Genomic DNA, 12,797 nt, shown 5'->3' on the forward strand with positions numbered 1-12,797 from the left:
CCAGTAACAATCGTGAAGTATCGGTATGTAGTATAAACAGATCAATTAAAAACAGTTCTGAAAGTGTTGGTAAACAGGGACGTCGCTAGGGGGTGCGAAAGGGTGCACAAGCACCCCATAAAAAATCGGAGCACCCCTTTCCACACTCCAAAGGGCAACTTATTAACAAAATACTAGGCATAAATTATTTTGAAGAACAAAAACAAACAATTTCTCGGATGTGAAAAAACTGCGTCCCATAGTGTATCGTAATGGATTGAATAATAATAATAATAATAATAATAATAATAATAATAATAATAAACAGATGTATAGTATGCGCGCAAGTGCATGAGAGAACATTTTGAATTTTTTATGTGCCACATTTTTACAGCTCGCACCCCATTTTTAAATCTCGCACCCCATCCGCACCTCCCTTGCTCTGATCCTGGCGACGTTACTGTTGGTAAAGTAGTATAAATAGCAATTATGAAAGTGTACAATGGTACATAAAAACGGCTAATGTGCAAACATGATTTATTTAGCAATAAGGAGAACAGAAACATGACAATAGGCAACGTTTAAACGTGTCTGCATTGAAGCGCATGACCACACTGACAGACGTGCTGGGCATCGTTGTGATCAGGGATTGTATACAGCTGTAATGGAGCTGTGGAGCGCTGTGCTGTTGTGGAGGGAGCGGAGCGTTGGGAGTGAGCCCGAAGCAAGAGAGCGAGGTGAAGTTGCCTAGCCCTCCCAAGAGTAGGGAGCGAAATGCAATGAACGACTCGCTCTTTTGTAAGGAGGGAGCGGAGAGCCGCTCCAGCGCGGGAGTCGTTCATTCGAAACGACTCGCTCATGAGCGGCCCATCACTAATTACAATATGAATGAAATAAACGGAAATAAATGAGTTTAATTTTATACAACGAATCGACCGGCAGTAATTCGGAAATTAGACGAAACCGTTGTTAATCGGATAGCAGCAGGAGAAGTTATACAGCGCCCCGCTAATGGATTGAAGGAAATAGAAAACAGGCAGGTTTTTTTTCTTTAACTTCACAGGTTATGTTGTTTTAAGTTATTTTACGACGCTTTTTCAACATCTAGGTTATTTAGCGTCTGAATGATATGAAGGTGATAATGCCGGTGAAGTGAGTCCGGGGTCCAGCACCGAAAGTTACCCAGCATATGCTGGTATTGGGTTGAGGGAAAACCCCGGAAAAAGACCTCAACCAGGTAACTTGCCCCGACCGGGATTGGAACCCGGGCCACCTGGTTTCGCAGTCAGACGTGCTGACCATTACTCTACAAGTGTGGACTGTTGTTTTGAGGATATTATAATTTCACAATGTATATAATTTAGCAAAGGTTGCACTAAAGTATATCCTTGCTACTACATTATACTTTTGAATTTCAGTAAGAGGCCTACTAGTGGGTTACTTTACGACGCTGTATCTATATCTCAGGTTGGGAAGCCCTCAGGTTATTTAGCGTCTGAATGAAATGAAGGTGATAATGCCGATGAAATGAGGGGCGCGCTTCCGAACAGGGGCAGCGGCATTTCCCCTAAGGTTAAAGTCCAGTTTAGGTGTGTGTATTAGCCTAATCGAAAAAAAATGCCATATAAACATGTGTCCTATTTTGAATATTTTCTAGCCCCTAATTTTCGATTAATACACACACACACACCTAAACTGAGCTCTAACCTTAGGGAAAATGCCATTGCCCTGTTCGGAAGCGCGCCCGTTAGGTTTGAGTAAATGCAAGATAAACGTATCCAAGTCGTACGAAAACTCCGAATTACCATTGTATTATTAGCCTACCTATGGGCCCTGCAGACTTTGCGCTTGAACTTAGAGATACCACAGTTCTATTGTTTGATAGAGGATCAAACAAAGATTACAAAACTACCTGTAACTGAAAATTCAGTTTTTGAGAGTTAACGGCAGTATTATTCTAAGGATGCGATTTCCTCCTCTTGGATTGAGGAGAAAAAACGTCGACCAGATAACTTGCCCTGACCACCTGGTTTTGCGGTCAGATGCGCTAACCGTTATCCATAAGTGTGGCCAAGAGGCCTACTGTCTAGCATAAACAGTGCCAGATGGGGCGCAGAAGTTACATCTCTCCCCTTACATGTAGCTATATCATTTCAATTTCATTTTTTTCTACTGTTAAAGGGAATCACAACACAAAAAATATTAGGGCCTATATTTAGTTTATCATATAGTTAGGTAAACTAGCGCTGAGGTAACAATGGTTATTAAAGGAGAAAAATTCGCTCCGGCGCCGAGGATCGGACGAGGATCCTTGGTTTTACGTACCAAACGCTCTGACCACTAAGCTACACCGAAGTTCAATCCACAGCACCAGATCGAATCACCCTTCTCTAGTGTTTTTTCCGGTGCTGTGGATTGAACTTGCGTAGCTTAGTGGTTAAAGCACTTGGTACGTAGAACCAAGGACCCTGATTCGATCCTCGGTGCCGGAGCGAATTTTTCTCCTTTAATAACCATTGTAACCATAACAGATCAATTGTGTAGGACCAAAAGTTAATCTTTACATAGCACTGAGCTAATTCGCTGTGTGCTTACACACCTTGCATATATGAATTTGTGACAGGTTAGGTTTGATTAATTTAGGCTTTTGTTATGCTTTGCATATAGAATCAATTGCATTTCCACAAAAAAATGGCCAAACTAGGCTACCTCTGAGGTAATTTCCTTCACACTGCGCTTATACACCTTGTATATACGAATCTATGACAGGTTAGGCTTGGTTAGTTTAAGCTTTTGTTATGCCTTGCATATACGTTCAACTGCATCATCATAAGAAATCCTTTTTAAATTAAACGATTTTCACTTCTGAAATCACTTGAACTACCTCAGTCCTAGTTTCACTTAAAAAATCCTGGTAATTTGTAGAAAACGTTGGTCAATCTGATGGACATCAGTGACAGGTTTGGTATGGTTTGTTGAGGTTTTTGGTATGCCTTGCATCAGGGGTAGTTCTACAATAAGAATTGCAAAGCTGCAGAATCGCCATTTAAATGGACCTGTAAAATTAAAAATGTAAAACGTGCTTTTATGTAATCTAGTTCATTGTTTCATTTATATTTCCAATTTATTCTCCTTTGATTCGAGATTTTACTGTCTGTAGGAGCCTTGAACTGCTCGAGAATTTTATCTGTAGTGTACTTTTCGGGTTTGTGATTGGCAGTTCCTGAAGCTCAACATAGGGCAGTTGGCAGCAGAAAACTGGTTTTCTTCACCGTTCCATAAGACTGCATTAGAGCTGCAACCGAAGCAGCTCTCTTCGAATACACAAAAGAACTGCCAACCCCTCATATCTTTATGACCTGCGTTAGAACACACAGGCTTCTGGACTACTGTATAGCCTATCATTACAGTTCCAGTGTGTTATAGCCAGTGTGTGGTGTGATGTGATTAGTCAGTGTGTCTAAGGAAATATTTTATATTAAAAATGAATGAAATGAAAACCTAATCGACAAACCCTTTCCGAAATTAAAAGAGAAATTGCACTTTAACTTAAATTAGGACGTCCTACACCAAATTTAAATATTGAAATTTCTGGAAAAAGTCGAGGAAATCATGTAGCCTACTAGTCATTCTAATACCGACATGTGTAATGGAAACAATTGGTTTTTTGCTGTGCTCATGAAAATGCTTTCTCCCCCACCAGTGTATTCTAGTTAGAGGAGAAAATACATGGACAAATACCGGAGTGAAGGATTTAATTAATTTCACTTAAAAAACTAGAAAAGCATGAAAATTCGAGAACTCAATTCAAGTCAAACAGATTTGTCACTGCTAGCGATATTAAAATATTGTAACACAGCTTGATTCTCCATATTGTATTAACATTTAGAAACAAGATGAAAATGTTTCTAAAAATAGGTAAGTTATTGTCTATCTGAAATAATTAATTCTGTGTCGCATTTGAATTAGTGATGCGAGGACTTGCCGAATCAGAAGATTCAATAAACCGCGATATATTTCAGGGTTTGACTGATTTCACTCCACATTTAGATTAAACTTTCAAAGATCATTTATAGGGCTGGCCACAATTGAAAGGAACTACAAAACAATTCAAAATTAATTGCTGGATAGCAATAAAATTATTGGAAATTTCTCTTCACTGCCACCAAAACATGATGCTGAAAGTTTGGTGCAAACTATCTTACTGGAACATAGGCTTAACGGAAATTCAGTCATAATTGAACCACATGAATTAATTGTGCTGGTTAATGGCGGGCTAACGTAATGAGTTGGAAACATGGAGAATTTGTATTGTGCCTCACAGCTAATTTCTTGCACTGTTATGCCAGAGAATTAAATTTAATAATGGAACAAACATGTTCACAAACTGGTCAAGTTACGATACTTTATTGCAAATCTATAGGAACTCCCAGCTCTCTGTCTTATAATTCCGTCAACCGGTACGGGTGTAGGCTAGAAAAGTTGGCGTAACGAAATTAGGTAGGAGTTAAAAGTGTTCGAAGATAAAAAGTTCCTGATGGTTGTTCATTCAGGTATTAACATGTGGGGCATATCTCCACTAAGTAACTAGTTGTGCTAGGTGAGAGAAGGTGTAGCACACGGGGTGGGTAGGCCGCATGGATTGTCGGAGTACAATTTCGGGTGTACAGTCAACTTCAAGAAGGCGCTGTAATTACACGCGTTATCCGATTTAGATGCAATAAACAGCATGCGTTTGCTAAATACACTATTTTTCATGCAGAGCTGCCAGCCTTTGTAACTGCGGGCCGCTACTGCCTTGCATATACATTTTTTGATAGGCATATAAAAAACCTGAACAAACCAAACCTAACCTGTCACAGATTCTAGATGATGTCCGCCATATTGACCAACGTTTTATACTGAATTACCAAAATCCCTTATAAATTAAAAGAATTTCACTTCCGAAATCACCGGAACTACCTCAGCGTCAGCACTATTTTCACCATATAGTTTAACATAGGAAGGAATTACAATCAGTTTAATTCAAACGTGGCATCTGTACCTTCAAAAACACCCGAGGAAAGATGGAGAAAAGCGAGTACCTGATGACATCATTTGGCTCAGCTGCCGGTGACAACATTGCATACATATGCCTGTTTCTATGCAGATATACAAATCGCATTCATTTTGAGATAAATTATAGTGTGCTATGGCTTCAGGGATCCAACCATCCACCTCTGTGGAGTAACAGCATGCCTGACCCTGAAACAAACGGGCCTGGGTTCAAATCCTGGTTGGGACAAGTTACCTGATTGAGGTTTTTCCCCGAGTTTTCCCTCAACCTATCAAGTGCAAATGCTGGATAACTTTCGGCGCTGGACCCTGGACTTATTTTGCTGACATCATTCAGATGCTAGGTAACCTCAGCACTTGAAAAAGCGTCGTAAAATAACCCACTAAAAAAAAAGTATCCAACCATACCAGCTCAAAGAGGAGAAATGCGATTTTGATAATATAATTATAGTGATAATGAAGTGGAAACGTTAATAACTGTTGGGAAAGCATGTGGAAAGGATTGATGTAAATATGTCCCTTGCATTGAAATGCCAACAGATATAGGGTTCTCAGACGTCCCGTAAAATACGGGATCATCTCGTTTTTCGCTAATGCGTCCAGTTTCCCGAGAAAAGTCTTCGGGACAGCTTTCTGTCTCGTATTTTAGAGTTCTAAACTGAGAAAAAATGGAAAAGTTCCAATGTTTATTCTATATTACAAATTACAAAGATCACACTTCATCATTGCAGATGACTATAGTTGGACTATTATGAAACAATATTATTGTGAGTTATTAATTTCTCAAGGCGAGTGATGGCAACACCAAATGTTTTTTAAAAGTACTGAAGGAGAACTCTCAAATTTGAAGAGAGTAGTGGAGTTCATTATGTGTATCCCTGGAATGAATGCGTATGTCGAAAGATTATTTTCCTGCATGAATGCTCTATGGACTGATGAGAAAAATAAATTGTCTGTAAAAACAATAAAATCAATGCTTGTTGTAAAATCATTCTTCAATGAGGACTGTGTTGCTTTTCATGACATGATTGTTCAAAATAAACATTTGTTAAGTGAAATTCATTCTTTAGAGAAGTATTACAAGGTCAAGGCGGATTGATTTATAAGAATATTGTCACATGAGTAACTTAGTGTATTTTGTAACTATTTCTGCAATAACTTATTAAAACCAATTTGAAAGCAACTTACATAAGGAATTAATATTGAGGAGAAAAATTCGCTCCGGCACCAGGGATCGAACCCGGGTCTTTGGTTCTACGTACTAAGCGCTCTGACCACTGAGCTACGCCGAATTCAATCCACAGCACCAGACCGAACCTTCCTCCTTGAATGTTTCCCTTTTGGCCTGACTCCAAGTTAGGCTTACATTATATGTTGATATATATGTCCAATGTCAACTGCCATTATATTAGGAGCGCACTCAATTGAGTGGCTTGTTTGGCCGGGATTCCGCAGTTAAGTGCACAGTAATCTGTACAGAAATATGCACTGCTGGCTATAATTTTAATTGTCAATATTACAGATATTATTCTGTAGGACAAATTAATAAAAAATAACTTTACATAAGGAAGCTTAAACTTAATGTAAATAACTTATGCTCCCTAAGAATTATGTTTACTATTTGTTTATTTACCCTTAGTTAGTTGGTAAAGTGTTTGTGTAGTAAACTTTACTAGGGGAGGTCGGGGCAAGTTCGGCATTAGGGGCAACTTTGTCATGGCATTTGTTTCGAAGACCTGAGCAAATAGGGGCTTGTTTAGAGGGTAGGGTATTGAGAAAACATGGTCGCTTGCTGTGAATAATGCTTGTGTGGTATGGAGAGATATTTGCAGTTCTGACAGGTAAATATAATTTTTTAACTCATGGCTTATTATAATTACGATATTGAATGTCTTAAAGAACCGTAATGATAACATTGACGATATTAGTGAGTGGCATCATTAATTAGAACGACTAAATCTGTATCAGACTATGCACTTGGAAAGCTGGTTCCAGGCCCCTAGTAAGGGTACTGATTAATAATTTTTTTCTTGCCAATTGGGGCAACTTCGGCAGTAAGCTGCTGATCTTGCCCCATGGAAAAGAGCAGGAAGATAGGGTTTCTGTATTATTCCTTAACTATATAAAATAAGTAATTATAACATTTAAAGTAATTTAAAGCTATTATTCAAGGGTCACTCCAAAAGTAATGCACAATATTTAAAAATTAAATTTTTATCCTACAGCTTTGCTATTTTCACAGAATGTAGTTACATCCTTTATGAACAAAATGTCACTTTTCCACATAATCCCTGTCCCTTTCAACTGCCTTACTCCACATTAGAACAAAGGCCTGTATATCTACACAATAAAAGTCTGGACCAACACTTTTTAGTAGCGTGCACGAGGGAGTCGTCATCTTCAAATCTCGTTCCTTCAGTTTACCAAAGAGATGGCAATCGCATGGTGCCAGATCAGAACTGTAAGGTGGTTGTTTCAATGTTGTCCATCAAAGTTTTCTTATCTGGTCTGTGGTCTTGTGACTGACATGTGGCCGTGCGTTGTTGTGAAATAGCAGAACATCCTGCTCCGATGTGGTCGAACACGACTCAGTTGAGCTTGAAGTTTCTTGAGAGTTGCCACATACGTGTCAGAATTAATGGTGATTCCGTGTGGGATGAAGTCCACAAGCAAGAGTTCTGAATCGAAAAAACACAGTAGCCATAACATTTTCTGCCAAAGGCGCAGTTTTGGATTATTTTTTCTTTGGTGAATTGGTATGATCCACTCCATTGTCTGCCTCTTTATCTCCGGTCAAAATCATGGAGCCATATTTGATCTCCTGTCACAATTCTTGCAAGAAAATCATCTCCACCATTCTCGTACTGGTCCAAAAGTTCGCTGCACACTGTTTTTCGGGTTTCTTTGTGGGCTTCTGTCAACATCCTCGGAACCCACCTGGCACAAACCTTTCAATATTCTGGACACAATTGCTTCTCCTGTTCCATCTTGGTTTGACAATTCTTTCACTGTGACGCGTTTGTCAGCCACAACCATGTTGTTAAAGAGCTGAACATTGTCAGGACTTCGTGCAGTGAAGGGTTTGCCGCTGCGAGGAGTATTCTGAATATTGACGTGTCCTCTTTCACCAGATAATCTGCTTGACCACTGACTAAGCGTACTGCGATCGACAGCTGCATCTCCATGTACCTTTCTCAACCTCTTGTGAATGTTTCCCACTGTCTCGTTTTTACAGCACAGCAACTCGATAACAGCACGTTGCTTCTGACGAATGTCAAGTACAGCAGCCATCTTGAAGGAGTGCTATCATGGCGCCACTCACGGGAACGACTTAAATCAAATATGAATATCTACAAGTGGGAAGGTTGTATCTATGACCTCCATAAATTGCGAAGGTGTAGAATAAAACATAAATTTAAAAAATGTTGTGCATTCCTTTTTGGAGTGACCCTGGTACATTTTAGTTGTCTATCTATTACCAGTTAAATGGTTCTAAATTACAAGTAGAAAACTGAAAACAAATATGAATTGTATTGTATTTATCAACATTCCATGCATTCGTACATTGCTTCGCAGCTAGAATATGAAACAAGTCAAAAAGCTTAACACTACTATAAAGTCTTAATTTATAGTTACAGTCTAGTGGAGGTTTACAATATAGTCTACTAGTACAACACAAAGTTTTAGTATCAATTTCATGAAGCATTGTTGAATGTCATGAATTCACCTACAGAATAGAAGGCGTGAGAAATTAGATACCTCTTTAATTTGGCTCTAAATAATCTTATGTTTTCAGTTTCATTTTTATATCCATAGGGAGGCTATTACAAATTTTTACTGCCATATAACACACTCCTTTTTGAAAGCATGATAGACTTGCCGATGGAGTATGAAAGTCATTTTTTTGACTCGTCATCTTTAGGTGCAGAAGTAATCCCATGGAAGAAATGTAAGCAAGGAAAGGAGAAGAAACAGGAATAAAGAAAAAGAAGATTAAAGGGGAAGCACACCAGCCACAACAGAGTATTTTTTCTTAAAACAACCATTGTCCACAGTTACTTATATTTACACATGTATTTCTATGAGACAATTAACATTGTAAAATATGTACTTCAGTTTTCAAGTTTTTATAACACCTTAAGAAGTGGCTTGATGAATTTTAACAAGACCTTGAAGTGTCAACAACACTCCTGCCAGATAGTTTCTTGTTTCTCCTGAAAATGTATGTTTTTGGACTCTTGTTGTTTAGTCAACTGTCCGAAGAAGGTCTGAACCTCACAAGTGATACCAAGAAGGCACTACTTATGAGGCAAGTAAGCCAGGAGATAATGGGGTAGGGTGACCAGTTCCTTTCCCCTCCATTGCATACATCACTGACTAGCTAAAATGTCCTCAGGTGCAGTTACATGTTGGATATTTGGATACCAAGTCACAATTCTTATTGGAATACATAATATTTGTAGCATTTTGATTCAATGAGAATCTTTAAACATCATGATTACTGGTTCACAAGATTAACATTTTTTTTCCCTTGCATCCTTAATTTAACTTTTTTTTTTTTCCTTGCAGCCTTAATTTTAAGTGTAAACTAAAATGCTGTTCAATTTCGACCGTCCCTATACAGTAGAAACTCTATTATCCGTGGTAATGAAAGGGATGGGCTGAACGGTTAATCGAAAAATCGGATAATCCGTACCATAAATATTTCGTAATTTTCTCTGTGGTGATGTGTTTAAGATGCTAAATAGTGGACAGTTCACTAATTTTATTCTGGTTGTCAACAACGGGTTTTTAAGGGACAAGAAAACTCTTTATAATGGCTGTCTGCAGAAAAATAGGAATAATGGAGGTCTCATTTGTAGATTTACATACTTTATAAACTCTATACTTGTTTTTTTTTTATTAAATATCGCAGTTATAACTCCAATCTCGTATTCTGATGCGATATGAGTCATAGTTTCCCTTTCCCAAACCATTAAATTACTTGCACGTTTTTCGATACGTTTTCTCTTGACACCCTTGGAAGACATTTTATATAGAAATTATACAGTAAGTCCACTGCAGTGGACTAATGGTTAGCATGCATGACTGTGAAACGAGCGAGCCCGAATTCAAATCCTGGTTGAGGTTTATTCCAGAGTTTTCCCTCAACCCATTAAGAGCAAATGCTGGGTAGCTTTTGGCGCTGGAGTCATTTCACTGGCATTATCACCTTCATCTCATTTTGACGCTAATAACCTTAAAAGTTGATAAACCATCGTAAAATAAACAATTACAAGAAAATAAAAGTTATATAGTACGGAAATTCGAACAGTAGACCGTAGTGTGTAATGATAAAGGATTGTAATAATGCTCTCTTTAAAAAATACGTACCAATACAGACTTGAGCGTTATTAACTCGATTGAGTCACTGCAGATCACCCTTTAACTCCACCTTCCCGGGCTTAGACAGTTTTGTTTCGCTATGGTATGAGTGGAGAGGAAGTCAGTGACGGATTGTATCAGGCTTTTACGAACTTACGGCCCTCGCTGGTCGTCTAAAATCCACCACTGATGCAAAGAACCTTACTCTGCATTTGTTTATAAGGCGGTGTAAGCGAAAAGGACATGGGTGTGTGTGTCTTTGATCCTTTAACTTCCCGTCTTATGCCAGGGCTGTACTAATAGGCCTATAATGTACAAAACAGTATTTCATGTAAATTAGTTCTGAAATAAAAGTAAAACAAAAACAGTCGGATAATCCACCAATCGGTTAATAGGGTGACAGATAATCAGGGTTCTACTGTACAAGCTGTATAATTCTTAGCTATACATACTGATACTGAATAAAACTTTCTGGAGTTACATAATTTTTCATAATTAGCAGCATTCACTGATAGGTTTATATTATGCATAATGAGAACTTTTCATTCCAGTTTGAATAGTGAAGTCGGGCAAGCAAACTTCAGAAGTTTGAAGATTTGTGTACAATAGCAACATACAGTTTCAGAGGAGAGCATTAGCCATATTGCTCATCTGATCAAGACAGCAGATGGTCAGCGTGCGTACAGGTAACTTATATGAATCATGGTAATGTCACATATTATTTGTTAATGGCGTGACATACTTGTGTAATTTTTTTCTCATAGTTTTCGATATAGAAGAGGATAGATCATATTATTCACAAGTGCATAATTACCACAGCTCAAGGACGCATTATTGTTACCTGATTTATATAAAAGAGAAAGGAATTAAACAGTCTGAAAGTTTTAGTACAGTGAAACCACTTCAAGGCGTAAGTGCCTTCGTCCTAATTTTTTTGTTGTTTTGAACATGTTTTCGTATTATTCAGATATGAAGTTAAAATGAAATATTTTGTCACATAATTGAAACACAAAATGACATCCCACAAACTGCAATAAGTACAAAATATTCTGTTTAACAACTTACTTATAAATGGCTTTTAACGTTTAGAAGCCGCAAGACCTATACCACTATTGCATGCAAATTTCTAACTCTTAAACAGGAGTTCGTATAGCTGCATAATCAGGTAAATTCGTGTTGGGTTCGTTAGCTGAACGGTTTAAGGTGCACAAGCTATGTCCGGCCAGCATATCGTGCCTAAGATCGCAGGTTTGCGTCTTGGTCACTGCAGTCAATTGAGCCTGTGGTAAAGGATGGGGAGGGCCCATGTAAAACAATCATTGTAATGGTACGCATGGAGTTTCAGTTGACTGCAGTTGAAATGATTTTGCTCCTTTTTTAAGGGGGAGGGAGATTTTAAATTATTGTAATCAAATGCAATGACCTTAATGTTATATAAAATTAAAGAATATCAACGTATTTTATATATCATATACAATTTATAACATATTATATCATGTCATGATCATAATACTAGCTATACCACTATAATGGTAGCTCGGCTCTTAAAGGTTAAGGAACCCGGAGGTTCATTGCTGCTCTCACATAAGTCCACTATCGGTCCCTATTCTGAGCAAGATTAATTCAGTCTCCACAATCATATTAACCTCCCTCAAATTCATTTTAATATTATCCTCTCGTCAATGTCTCGGCCTCCACAAAGGTCTTTTTCTCTCCGGCCTCCCAGCTAACATTGTATATGCATTTCTGGATTCACCCATACATGCTACATGCTCTGCCCATCTCAAACGTCTGGATTTAATATTCCTAATTATGCCAGGTGAAGAATAAAATGCATGCAGTTGTGCGTTGTGTAACTTTCTCCATTCTCCTGTAAATTCATCCCTCTTTGCTCCAAATATTTTCCTAAGCACCTTATTCTCAAGCACCTTTAACCTCTGTTCCTCTCTCAAAGTGAGAGTCCAAGGTTATTTTGGGGTTTCGTAACAAGCTGTTTTTTATGGTGATGGGTTGTTAGCTGACTCCCAAGCTGGAGGACCACCCTTCATCAGCTGTCTATGACTGCTTATTCAATATATTCACAGCTACCCTCCATATCTGGAGGCCATCTCCTCTATCCGCAACCTGAAGACACGCCATGCAGTGGTGATAGGGACCCACAATACAGGGATTCTGTTTAACAACACTCACATTAAATCAGTTTTCTGTTACTTACTCCATTAGTGAATCATCTTGATAAGGTCACTTTCTGCATAAATGTTTCTGGTACTCACTTATTAAACACTCCACTGTAAGACTGTACTGTGCACATTCGTACATCACTCACTTCCCTACACACCTGCTTCGAAACAATTTTGTGCCTCAAAATTAAGCTTTTGGATATATTCCACCGTATCCTG

General features: G+C 38.3%; 1 long non-coding RNA gene across 6 annotated transcripts in view; it reads left to right on the plus strand.

Moving 5' to 3' along the window:
* Positions 1 to 826: 826 nt before the first annotated feature.
* The window catches only part of LOC138715437 (uncharacterized), a 125,627-nt gene continuing 113,656 nt past the window's right edge, over positions 827 to 12,797 (plus strand). For all 6 annotated transcript variants that reach the window (XR_011336334.1, XR_011336338.1, XR_011336333.1 and 3 more), the window contains exons 1-2: positions 827 to 1,015; positions 10,950 to 11,084. This is a non-coding gene — a long non-coding RNA (uncharacterized lncRNA). The remainder of the gene's footprint in view (positions 1,016 to 10,949; positions 11,085 to 12,797) is intronic.

Source organism: Periplaneta americana, chromosome 15, assembly GCF_040183065.1.
Source record: "Periplaneta americana isolate PAMFEO1 chromosome 15, P.americana_PAMFEO1_priV1, whole genome shotgun sequence".
Taxonomy (NCBI): Eukaryota; Metazoa; Arthropoda; class Insecta; order Blattodea; family Blattidae; genus Periplaneta; species Periplaneta americana.